We start from the raw sequence: 13707 nt of genomic DNA, 5'->3' as shown, positions 1-13707 counted from the left end.
TTTAGTATTGTTTTGCTGTTTGGTGCTTTGGTATAGAAAGATTTATTTTACTTTCCAAAAATATATAGTTTTCTGGGGGTCTTTTTACATTTTGTGGGTCTTACGGCACATAACGCACAGTTGGGGCTCTCTTTTCCGCAGCTTAGTTGGCTACTGTGAAAATTCATATGCATGTTTTTCATGTAGGGGTCCGTACACGCCACATAATTTTATAAATCTTTGCATATTGGGCATCAAACTATTCAGTAGACCTCTGACGTCCATATTTAGGGTGATTTTTCTTTATACGTAAAACATTGTGTGCGATAAATGCGGGAAACCGCAACAATTTTAGGCGATTTTCAGAAATGTTGTAAAAACCTCTACGTTTAGAAAAGTTTTGCAGTTTGGTAGTTTGGTGTAGAAAGACGTCGTTATCTTTGTTGGATTCGGCAGAATGTGTACTTTCCAAATACATATGGTTTTGGGGGGTCTTTGCTGTTAGGAGGGTCTTGAGGCACATAATATGAAGTCAAGGGTCTATGTTCACAGAAGGCGAATCGGCAGCGGAGAAAAATCATATGCACTATTTTCATTTGGGGTCCGCACATGCCAGCTGCCTTGGTATATCTATGCATATTGGGCATCAAACTGTTCAGTAGACCCTTGGCATCAATATTTATGGTGTTTTACTATTGTATGCAAGAAATTGGGTGAGATAAATGCGGCCAATTGCAATATTTTTAGGCAATTTCAAAAATGTAAAAACTGTTGCTTTTATCGCCAAATTTAGGAAAGGCTTGCGACTTGGTACTTTGGAGTACAAAGACATGCATACCCAATTCGCGGGAATGTGTAATTTCCGAAAATATATGGTTTTCTGGGTGAATGTACTTTTTTCTACCTTTGCTCCCCCCCAAAACTATCTATATGTGTTGATTTTGCAGTACCTGAAATGACAGACCATATGGGGTCTTCCTTTTGGGGCCCCTATATGCCACGTGCTTGGTTACACCTAAACATATTGGGCATTAAACTGTTCAGAGGACCCTAGGCTTTCATATTTGGGGTGATTTGTCTTGATACCTAAAAGTATGTGGGTAATACGATGCTGCAGGGTAGAAATTTTGAAGTCATTTTTGGAAATGTCCCCAAAATCACCAAATTTAGGAATGGTTTGCGGCTTGGTACTTTGTAGTACAAAGACATGCATACCCAATTTAGATTCGTGGCAATGTGTACTTGCCAAAAATATGTTTTTTTGGGATGAACTTACTTTTTTCTACCTTTGCCCCCTACAAAACGATGTAAATGTGTTGATTTTGCAGTACCTGAAATGACAGACCATACAAGGGGGGGGTCTTCATTTTAGGGGCGATATATGCCACGTCCTTGGGTACACCTATACATATTTGGCATAAAAACTGTTCAGTGGACCCCAGGCTTTCATATTTGGGGTGATTTGTCTTGATACCTAAAAGTATGTGGGTAATACAATGCTGCAGGGTAGAAATTTTGAAGTGATTTTTGGAAATGTCACCAAATTTAGGAATGGTTTGCGCCTTGGTACTTTGGAGTAGAAAGACATGCATACCCAATTTAGATTCAGAGGAATATGTACTTTCCGAAAATATATGGTTTTCTGGGGTGAACTTACTTTTTTCTACCTTTGCCGCCCCCCAAAACTATATAAATGTGTTGATTTTGCAGTATATTAAATGACAGAACAAATGGGGGTCTTCTTTTTGGGGCCCGTATATGCCACGTGCTTGGGTACACCTATACATATTGGGCATCAAACTGTTCAGAGGACCCTAGGCTTTCATATTTGGGGTAATTTCTCTTGATACCTAAAAGTATGGGGGTAATACGATGCTGCAGGGTAGAAATTTTGAGGTGACTTTTGGAAATGTCACCAAAACCACCAAATTTAGGAATGGTTTGCAGCTTGGTACTTTGTAGTACAAAGACATGCATACCCAATTTAGATTGGTGGCAATGTGTACTTTGCGAAAATATATGGTTTTCTTGGGTGAACGTACTTTTTTCTACTTTTGCCCCCCCCCCCCAAACGATGTAAATGTGTTGATTTTGCAGTACCTGAAATGACAGACTATATGGGGGTCTTCCTTTTGGGGCCCCTGTATGCCACGTGCTTGGGTACACCTATACATATTGGGCATGAAACTGTTCAGAGGACCCTCGACTTTCATATTTGGGGTGATTAATCTTGATACCTAAAAATATGTGGGTAATACGATGCTGCAGGGTAGAAATTTTGAAGTGATTTTTGGAAATGTCACCAAATTTAGGAATGGTTTGCGCCTTGGTACTTTGGTGTAGAAAGACATGCATACCCAATTTGGATTCAAGGGAATGTGTTCTTTCCTAAAATATATGGTTTTCTGGGGTGAACATACTTTTTTCTACCTTTGCCGCCCCCCAAAACTAATGTGTTGATTTTGCAGTATCTGAAATGACAGAACAAACGGGAGGTCTTCCTTTTGGGGCCCCCTATGCCACGTGCTTGGGTACACCTATACATATTGGGCATCAAACTGTTCAGTGGACCCCAGGATTTCATATTTGGGGTGTTTTACATTGATACCTAATGATGTGTGGGAGATATGTTGCTGTAGAGTGGAAGCTTTGAGGTCATTTTTCAAAAAATTCACCAATTTCTATAAAACATTATAACTTTAGGAAACAATTGCAACTTGGTAGTTTAGAGTACAAAGATATTTTTACCCATTTTTGGTTCACCAGAATCTGTTCTTTCTAGTAATGGGTAGTTTTCTAGGGTAAACCTACTGTTAGCGGAATGTTTGGCCTTGAAATCAAAAGTATGCAGTTTGGGGAGCGTTGCTTTGGAAATTTGGTTGTGTACTGCTTGTAGATTTTGAGCTATAAAAGTGAGAAATCTCCATAAAACTATATATATTTGGTATTGCCGCGTTCAGGAGACATAGACCTTTCTAAATCGGTTGTGTTCTCATACATAAAATAAATGATGTTTCTGATATATGTGATTGTTCTTTGTGAAACATGATTTTTTTCATTTTATTAGACACTTAGAAGCCTATATTTTTTTTACAGAAGTAGAATTACACCAAAATTCTTGCATATTGCGAAAGTTCAGGTTGTCCTGAAAAAAACAATATATTGTTTTCCTGGGTAAACTAAAAGACCACCCCAGGAAAGGCCCTTAAAGTGAAAGAGTGCAAAATATCTAAAAACTGTTTGGCAGTAGATGTTCGCATCTAGGACAAAACGGCTGCCAGGGAAAGGGTTAAGAAAGGAATTTGGAAGTTGGCCCAATAAAGCAATTACTTTTGAGACCTCGTTTTGTGTGATTATTTGCAGAGGGTTGGGAGTATTATCTTTGGAGCGGCTGGGAGTATTATCTTCGGAGCGGCTGGGAGGATTATCTTCAGATCGGCTGGGTGGATTATCTTCAAATTGCCTGGATTATTTTTTGGAGCCCTTTGAAGATTATCTTCAGAGCACCTTGGAGGATTATCTTCAGAGCACCTTGGAGGATTATCTTCAGAGCATCTGGGAGGATTATTTTCAGAGCAGATGGATTATCTTCAGAGCGGTTTTGAGGATTATCTTCAGAGTGTCTTGATTATCTAATGAGAGGTTTGGTTATCTTCAGGTCGGATGGGAGGATTACAGTCAGAACGGCTGGGAGGTGTATCTTCAGGCTATTGACACGTGTGGATTTTCACAGAGGTTCGCGACGCGTTTTTAAAAAAAAAAAATGCCCAAGATTGAAACTGCTAGCGTATTTATGCAGTGGTCGGCTTTTTTAAAAACTGCACTGAAACTGCGCCGAACATCCGCACGTGTATCCATAGCCTCAGAGCTGCTGGGAGAATTATATTCGAAACGGCTGTGAGGATTATTTTCAGATTGGATGGGAGGATTATCTCCAGAGCGATTTTGAGGATTATCTTCAGAGCGGCTGGGAGGATTATATTCAGGTCGGATGGGAGGATTTTCTTTATTGCGACTGAGAGGATTACCTTCATATGGACTAAGTGAATTATCCGCAGTGCAGATGGGAGGATTATTTTCAGAGCAGCTGGGAGGATCATTTTCAGAGCAATTGAGAGGAAACTGAGAGGATTAATTTAAAAGCTTCTGGAAGGATTATCTTCCGGTTGGATGGGAGGATTTTCTTTGTTGTGATTGACCAGATGATCTTCATATGGATTGAGTGAATTATCCACAGTGCAGATGGGAGGATTATTTCCAGAGCGGTTGTGCGGATTATCTTCATAGCGGCTGGGAGGATTATCTGCAAAGTGTCTAGAAAGATTAATTTAGGAGCGGCTGGGAGGATTATCTTCAGAGTGGCTGTAGAGGTAGGCAATTTTGGTGCTTTTTTTTTTAAATTGGCACTTCCGAGGGGCCCGGCTCACAACCCAGCCTCTCATTAAAGGGATGGTTCACCTTCAAACAACTAGTTGTTTTCCGATAGATCACCAGAAATAATGACATTTTCCAATGACTTTCTATTTTCTATGTGTCCCAGTTTTTCAAATATTGAAGTGTAAAGTGTCATTTTTTACCTTCTGAAGCAGCCCTGGGGGTCGCCGACCCTGTAAACTGTTCTAAATGGATACATTTAGTTGATACACTTCTTATCTTTGTCTCTGCTGAGCAGAATCTCTGGGTTTCATTACAGGCAGCTGTTAGAATTGATACAATAGTTGCTAATACTCCAGAGAGGCTGCTGAGAAATGTATCAACTTAATGTTCCAAAATTGTAACCGTTCAGAGTCTGCACCTGATTTACTGAGCTGCTAGAATCAAACACCAGAGACAGGAACATTCAACTTTCAACATTCAACAGTAAAAAATAAATAATAGAAAGTAATTGAAAAAAGTTTTCCTTTCCGGGGAACAATCTAAAAACACCTGAATTGAAAAAAGTGTTTGGAAGGTGAACAACCCCTTTACAGAGGGTCCAGTATATCCATTTAGCTGTAAATTTAGTGACATATTCAGGGGCTGTAGCTGAGATTTCCTCAGAATGGTATAATTCACTCATTTTGTTTATCCAGTCCTGGATTATTGGGGGCTGCAGCGATTTCTATCATGTGGGGATCAGCAGTTTTGCCACATTGAATAGATGAGGTGCTATAGTAGAGAGGGACGGTGAAACATTTTTGGGACCATATAAAGGAACAAGGGTACAGGCTGAGTTATACAGGGAACAATGAGTATATTTTGTGTATTATAATGCATAATGTACCCCTACTGTAAATTATAAGGATTTGAGAATCCATATAAAGGCACACGGCTGCGGGTGAGTTATACAGGGAACTATCCCTTATGTATTATAACAGATTCTGTGCCCTATACTGTAATTGATATGGACATTAGAAGTCACTGAGGGGTTCTTTGATCATATAAAGGCACAAGGTTGCAAGCTGACTTATACAGGGAACTCGGAGCATTCGTCATGTATTATAAGGGATAATGTACCCCCTACATTAAATGATAAGCAAATTAGAAGTCATTGAGGGGTTCTGTGACAATATCAATGCACATGACTGCAGGTTGAGTTACACTGGGGACTGTTACAAATGTATTATAGGGGGTAATAAACCCCCATTGTAAATTATAAGGCTATAGACATCACATATAAATGCACAAGGCTACAGGCTGAGTTATACAGGGAACTCTGAGTATTGTGTATTATAAGGTATATTGTACCCCCACTGTAGATGATAAGGATATTTGTAGTAGGGCCCCTTGCCACAATTGTTTTTAGCTCTTTATGCCCCAGGTCACCAATGTTTTTAATTTTTAGGGCCCCTTTGTCACCAATGTTTTTAACTCTTAGGGCCCCTTGCCACCAATGTTTTGAACTCTTAGGGCCCCATTGCCACCAATGTTTTTACCTCTTAGGGCCCCAGGCGACCAATGTCTTCAACTCTTATGGTCCCAGGCTATCAAAGTTTTTAACTCTTATGACCCCAGGTCACCAATGTTTTTAACTCTTAGGGTCCCAGGCCACCAATGTTTTTAACTCTTAGGGCCCCAGGCCACCAATGTTTATAGCTCTCATGACCGCAGGCCACCAATGTTTTTTTAAGATTTAAATGAGGGGAAGGTATTTTCATGAGAATTGTCACCTGACAGTAGCACAGATTTCCCATAGGCAACACATTTCCTCATTTGCCATTGCCTTTATTAGGACCGGCGAGTGTTCGACCAAAGTATTTAACCCACTGCCTCATATTTACCGAAATCAGAAATGCAGAAAAGTTCTACTAATAAATTTGATTTAGGTTGAGTTAGGTAACTGTTTAAAGAGTCTACCTTGACCAAAAGTTACTGTTCCAGGTTCATGTCCATGTGAACTTTGGTACTGAGTGGGGGGGGGGGGGTTTGTGGATCCAGGGGCAGGGTTGGCCCAACTTGCCCCTACCTTCCTTATTACCCCTCAAAGGGCTTCCTCACCTAGCAAACAATGGAGTGTGTCATTGTGGGGGCAGGAAGAAATATAATACTCCTCCATCGCTTTAGCAGGAATCCCCTACCCCAAAAGGATTTCTCATAACCTGGAGAGAGTGGTAACCAAAAAACAAATCCAGCACAGGCATTCCCCAATATCAAGCACCTTCATATACTAAATGTCTGGTATAGTATAAATAGGCTTGTGGGAAGTGGATGGAATTCCAATATTGAGAGGGCAATGGACTTTAATGGAAATGCTTACATTGTGGCCTATGGAGTAAAGCAATTTTGTAGTTCCTTTCAATCATTTGAGATCAATATGTGTCCCTATGTCTTTCATCCCCATCAATGTACATATGAAGCAAATGACCCTGCAGAGAAATTAACCCATTCCCTTCATCAAATAACCCACTGTATCAGCACCACAACCCAGTTTTACCCTTACACTGCCATTTTGAGCAGCTCCCAGCAGTATTAATTGCCCTGTCACCCAACCGGTAGAATGAGGCACAGGAGCCCCTTCCCTCAATATTCACCATAGGGATTAAAGAAAAACACAGAGACTTTTTATGGGGAAACCTGTCGGAGAGCACAGGATTTATTCAAATTAACAGCTAATTTATATTTGGGCATCCCTAACGACCAATGATCCAGAGGAAGGCGAAAAACCCTAGAGTACTATGGGGACCAATCTGCACTGTAGGTAAAAATTCCTTCCTGACTCCTAGAAACGGCAGTCGGTTTTACACCCTGGATCATTTAGGATTTCTTTGGATTCAGGCCATGGTGTTGGGTCGGCGGCAGCAGCAGGCGGCGAGTCTTTGGGTGGAATGCTGAAAAGAAAAGATATAGAAAGTGTTGACATAAGAATAAAGACATACTTGTTTCCTTATGATATTAAAGGCTATAGTTCTTGCTTTAAGAACGCACTATTCGTTGGGCCTGTGGGGACTGTTTGGGTCTCTCTACACATGGAATGCCTTGGCTTATTATGAATCTCAGTCTGAGCCTGTGCCATTTATTCTTTTATACGCTTTGATCACCTGGCGCCAGTCCATTACCCAATAGCAACCCATTTCCAAAGGTGGATATCTAAGCCAGATGTCCATCAGCCCTATAAGCGTTACCTACCTCCCCTGTTATTGGCCTACTATAGAATCGACACTTTATCTGCAGACTTTTATCTCTGTCAGCAACCTCTTACAACCTAAAGGCAGCCAAACATTGGTCTATGGGGTGCCCTCAAAGTAATCAGCCTGCGGCCTCAACAGACAGTGTATGATTTCCTTTTATTGTTCTGATTGAAAATGCTCAGAACAGCAGGAAGTAAAGTGGAGCTGCATTGGACAACATGAGGCATCTCTAGATAATGGGTAATTGTCAGTAAATTGATACATTACCCAAACTCTCCGGAGCCTCTTCATGATGGCCTTCCTGAACTGTTTTCGGAGGGTCGGCCTCTCCACCACCAGAGGATCTTTGATGATCTCTTCTTCACCATCAGCTCCCTCCTCTTTCTTTTCCACTGCAGCAGATTGCTCCTCCATCGTCTTCTCCTCCACTCCAGGGGCATGATGTTCTTCTGCAGAACCTCCTACTTCCGCTCCCTCTTCTTTCTCCTCCTCTTCAGGAACTTGCTGTTCTTCAGCGGGAGGAGCTGTTTCTTCATTTGTTGGAGCATCCTCTTCTTTATCTTCAGCTCCTTCTTCTTTCTCCTGAGAGGCAAGAGCTTCCTCTTCTGCTGCTCCAGGAGCTTCTTCTTCCTCTGCAGGAGCTTGCTCCTCCATCTTCTCCTCCACTGCAGGGTCTTCAGCGGGAGCTCCTTCCGCTTCCTCTTCCTTGTCCTCTGTATCAAGAGCTTCCTCTTTTGCTGCTGCAGGGGCTCCATCCTCCTCCTCTTCTTCATCTGCAGGACTGTGTGCTTGTTTTTTACTAGGTTTGAAGGGAAGAAAATGTAAAAAAATGGGTCATTGTTGTAATTTGTTTTCAAAGTATTGCAACTACAATTCTGATGACTGGAGGATTAAAATAGCCTTGTACCTAAGAAATATCATTATACCTGCTACACACCTGTCCCTACTGTAACACATTGGGCAGTTACTGAGCTGAGTAAGTTCCATGCTAGACTTCCCCCAGTGATACATGCTGAGATACATGCTATGGTTGTAGGGACCTAAAAAAGTTCAAGTCTCTGTGCTATCATTATGGCCAAAAGCACCCGTAGGTACGAGAAAACATCTATATTTTTTTGAATATGTTATGTGCCAGTAAGTGTAATTGAAAGTGTTAATTGCAAAATACATACCCAGCCGCTTTCTTTAGCTTCAGCTCCCTCAAGAACTCATGGTGAAGCTGCGTCAGATGTTGGTTGATAGTCTGTGAGCGCAGGGGAGGCACAAGGATAGGAGCAAAGGGGAAAGAAAGGAGACAATTAGGATTATGCCTGTATATGTGCTGCTAATAGTACCTTTATATGCTGAGGGCAGTGAGGGTGTGGGATTCCCTGCCGGCAGCTGATGTTGTGATATTGTAATTTTGAGCATCAGCCTTTTCTCATCAGGGGAGAAAAAAAACCCAAATTACCCCTTGTGCCGTTGTCCCGATTGCAATAGACCAATCAAAGTTCATTATCTAGCGGTTAAACACCCAAGAAAAGCATCAGGGACAGTGATCCCAGGTGAACTTACATTCTCCAGCCGCAGATACTCAAGCTGCTTCCTCCGGTTTCGCACTCGAGTTGGATGATCCTGTGGAAGAAGAGAGTCAATGTTAAGCGCTTCTTTGTACCAATGCCATTATTGTGGCCATGTGAACGCTTGTGATAAAACCATTTTTGTTTCTGGTGAAAATGTCACTTGGATGGGTGACTTTAGATGCCCCCAGGGGAGCAGGAGATACAATGAATAATAATGTTCTAGATTATTATAGAGACACACAGTGAATAATAACCTCTCCTATAATAATAATTATACTAGTGACACTTACAGGAGGCAGCTTGGCAGATTTCCTGAGGGCGGCATATTCCCTCTTGATCACTTCCTGTAACATAAAGAAAGAAGCAGCGTGAGATAAGAGCTGGCAATCTAATATCATTTGTTCCCTATTCATCTAAACATCTATTCTGCATTACATACCAGCGAGTGGAGCATTTTCCAGTAATGCATAATGTTCTCTTTGGCCCGCATCCTCGGGTCCACATCGCATGTTAGAAGGAAGTGCTTTCTGAAAAAGAAAGATATCACTGAATGTTAATAAAACATTTTCCAGCTGTATTGCCCTTGCAGTTACCCCTGGGGCAATAGCAAATGATTCCCAACATGTAACAAGTCCATTTATGTTTTACTTACAGGACGATGTTTTCGCCGAATTCGACCCGGTAGTGATGTTCTGCGGGAAAAACACAATTCAGTTAAATACTGAGCTATATGGGGAAAGGAATTCACAAATAATAAAACAATGGCACAACCTTAGGAACTGATAAATAATATAGGATTTTACCATAATAAGAAGCGAGGGCCTCAAAGTCCGTATATTCCGCCCTGAAGTCCTTCAGGACGGAGTACAGCGTCTGGAAGTAAAAAGAAAAAGCATTAGGGACAGAATACTAAGTGGCTCTGGCTCTGAGGAGAATAGAGACAGAAAGGGGTTTGGGTTTTTATGGGGCAAACATACCAGGAATAAGGGCATTTTATTCTTATGTGTGTGTGTGTGTGTGTGTATATATCTATATATATATATATGTGTATATATATATATATATCTATGTGTATATATATATATCTATATATATCTCTCTCTCAGCTCTCTCTCTCAGCTCTCTCTCTCTCTCTCTCTCTCTCTCTCTCTCTCTCTCTCAGCTCTCTCTCTCTCTCTCTCTCTCTCTCTCTCTCTCTCTCAGCTCTCTCTCTCTCAGCTCTCTCTCTCTCTCTCTCAGCTCTCTCTCTCTCTCTCTCAGCTCTCTCTCTCTCTCTCTCAGCTCTCTCTCTCTCTCTCTCTCTCTCTCTCTCTCCACAGTGAACAAACAAGCCGCACTCCAAGGACTTCATTTTGAAAATAAAGGTGAAGTTTTATTTCAACGTTTTGGCTCCTTAACTGGGGCCGTCTTCAGGAGACCTTGGAGTGTGGCTTGTTTGTTCACTGCATACTAATGTGTTGACCAACAGTGGAATGTTAAGCGTGATATATATATATATATATATATATATATATATATATATATACATACAGACAGACAGACAGCTGTTTAAGGAGAGCTGATATAGAAGAGTGAAAGGGAAACACCAGTTCAGATGAGAGAGGATTGTTTTACACTGAGGCATTACCAGAAGAGATGGATTTCTCTGCTTCTTGTCCATCGTTGAAACCTAGAGGGACAAATAGACATAATCAGCCAAAATGAAGTCAAGAGTTGTTACCCTTTAAATGAACTCTTTGTATGATGCAGAGAATGATGTTCTAAGACAATTTGCACTTGGTTTGCCTTTTTTATTTGTGGGTTTTGAGTTATTGAGCTTTTTCTTCAGCAGCTCTCCAGTTTGCAATTAAAACCATCTGGTTGCTAAGGTCCAAATTACTCTAGCAACCATGTGCTGATTTGAAGAAAAGTAGCAATAACAATAAATGTGTAGCCTTACAGACCATTTGTTTTTTGATGGGGTCAGTGACCCCCATTTGAAAGCTGGAAAGAGTCAGAAAACTATCAAACATTTAATGAAGACTAATGGAAAAGTTGTTTAGAAGTAGCCATCCTGTTATATACTAAAATATACATTAAAGGTGAACCACCCATTTAATTATTTCCTTATCTATATTCTCCCATTTGTATGAAACATTGTTCCAGTCAATGATTAAAGCCCATTATTAATGCTGTTGATGGATTGGCTTCTTATAAATACCATATACAGTAGCCGTATAGGCTCATATGCACAAAGCCACGTGGGACCCCCCAAGTGAATTGATGACAGACTCTCTGAAGAAGAAATCATGTGCTGAATCAGTTGAATTTGCAAGATTACCTGTTAATGAAGATTCTCCGATGGGGAAAAAAAATAGGGGGCGGCACAAGGCCGGGCCACCCCAAGGGGGGTCTCCCTAAGGAACCCCTGGCTCTCTTACACTGTTCAGATAAAGATGTAATTATATGAACAATGGAGAAGCCAAAAAAAACTCCCAGGTGTTAATGGGTAGGTGTGAATCACCGAAGTTGCGGTCCAAAAATGCAGGAAAGGCACTGTAGCAATCTGTATAGAAAAGAGAATATAAAGGCAAGTTAAGGAATTTAGCGCTTAATATTTCCTATTTAATACAGAGGAAAGCAGAAATGTATTTTCCCCTAAACTTTGAGCTTTGTATCAGTTCCAGCAGGTACTGAGCCTCGGTCTCTAGAATGCTGGAAGTTTCCTCACACAGTCAATTAGCAGAGAGCCTTAAATAACTGCCAAAGTCTTTCTCCCAACCAGCACTAACATTAAAGGCTTCTCCCAAGCACATTTTAGGGGAAAAATCTCCAAATTCACTAAAATCAGGGAGAGGAGCAACATCTGCTTGGGGGCGTCACCTAACCTTTTCCCCCCTCTTGTTTTTACTATAGTAAAGGTTATGTGGCAAAATATCTCTCAGAGGGAATATACACTTAACCAACGGACTAAACCAACTGTCAAACCCTAGGTATAAAGTCTCCTCTCTTCGATGGGACCTGCTGTATGTCCCCCACTCATCACCCCCCAACTGTCCCCATGGCACGTGCCTCTGCTTCCCACCCCTAGTTCCAGACTTGGATAAAGGGAACATGTATTTAGCTACAATGTTGGTACATAAGAACAGGGCACATACCCAGGGGGCAAAGGGACAAATCTCTAAGGAGCCTGTCAGTACTGGGAACATACATTAAGTATCTTATGGTGTGCTACAGGGTCCCCAAAACTTTCCTTCTGTAGATAATGTGAATATTTGCTGGCAGCCCTGCATAACTGCCAAATCCACAAAAAGTCTGTGTCTCCCAACCAGCACTAAGATTAAAGGCATCTCCCAAGCACATTTTAGGGGAAAAATAACCAAATTCACTAAAATCAGGGAGAGGCACAACACCTGCTCATCTCTGTGGGACATTGCCCAAATTCCCTCCTCTTTTTCCACTAAAATAAAGGTTTTTTGGCAAAAAATCTCCCAGAGGGAAAGTACTCTTACCTCTCACCACAGGGCCAACCAACGGACTGAACCAACTGTCACATTTCCAGGTGGAAGTCACCTCTGTCCCCTGCTCTTAAAGGGGAAGTGTCCCCTGTTGATGAGTGAGGATTATATGACATTTATTTCTAATTAGATGTGCAGCACATACACAGACTATTAAGTACACAGAGCATTGCTTTGTATGTGTGGCCTATTGAGTCAGTGCAGTTACTGCGCTGCCATATCTGTTGGGTCCATTCATTCATCAGCCATGGTTCCAATCAGTGCTGCTGCTGTTGCTCAGTCTGGTAGAACCGGGGGGTCCTTGGCTTGTAGGGGGTCCCTTCCTTAGCCTTAATAGTGGGTAGAGATGGTGGATCTCATTGTTCTTTTTATTTATTGCTTACTGAGCATTTTGTGATTATTTGGAATATGTCCAGCCAATCTTGCTCAGGGATTGAGGTTTAAGTCTGTTTCCGAAGACTTAGTATAGTCCGGTAAGTTGGGGTGTTTGTGTTCCAGCATGACCTTGTACGTTAGAGAGAGTCCGTGTCGGTGTATTTATAGAGCTATATGTTTCAAAGCTGGTTAGTGGTCTACACACAGTATTTCCTATTGATATAGACGTCATGTAATGTTTCAGCTGTCTGTACCTCCACTTGTCCCCAACTCACCGCTTTTCTTTGTTTTTTAGGAGCATGGGGATCTGGTCTATTTCCATGCCTAGAAGGTGCCTCGATTGAAGATTCTGGAGCCCAAAAGCAGTTTTGTATCCCTTATGTTCAATCCCAGGTAAGTAGTCAGTGTTGTTTCTTATTGGGGTCAGTGGTGATGGATATGGAGCCAGTGAACAGTTTTTGTTTAGCTGGTGCCATATACTTAAAGGGGTTGTTTACCTTCCAAATTTTCAGTTCAATTGTTTTCAGATTGTTCCCCAGAAATAAAAACTTTTTGCAATTGCTTTCCACATTATATGAACAACATATGTCAGATTAAAAGCCATCTACATGTTCTTCTCTTCAGCTACCACCTAGCATCTGCAGTGGTCTCTGCAAATATTGGGGTCCTTGCAACACATTTGGGAAG

The sequence above is a fragment of the Xenopus laevis genome, chromosome 7S (genome assembly GCF_017654675.1).
Source record: "Xenopus laevis strain J_2021 chromosome 7S, Xenopus_laevis_v10.1, whole genome shotgun sequence".
NCBI lineage: Eukaryota > Metazoa > Chordata > Amphibia > Anura > Pipidae > Xenopus > Xenopus laevis.
Note: the sequence above shows the minus strand (reverse complement) of the source record.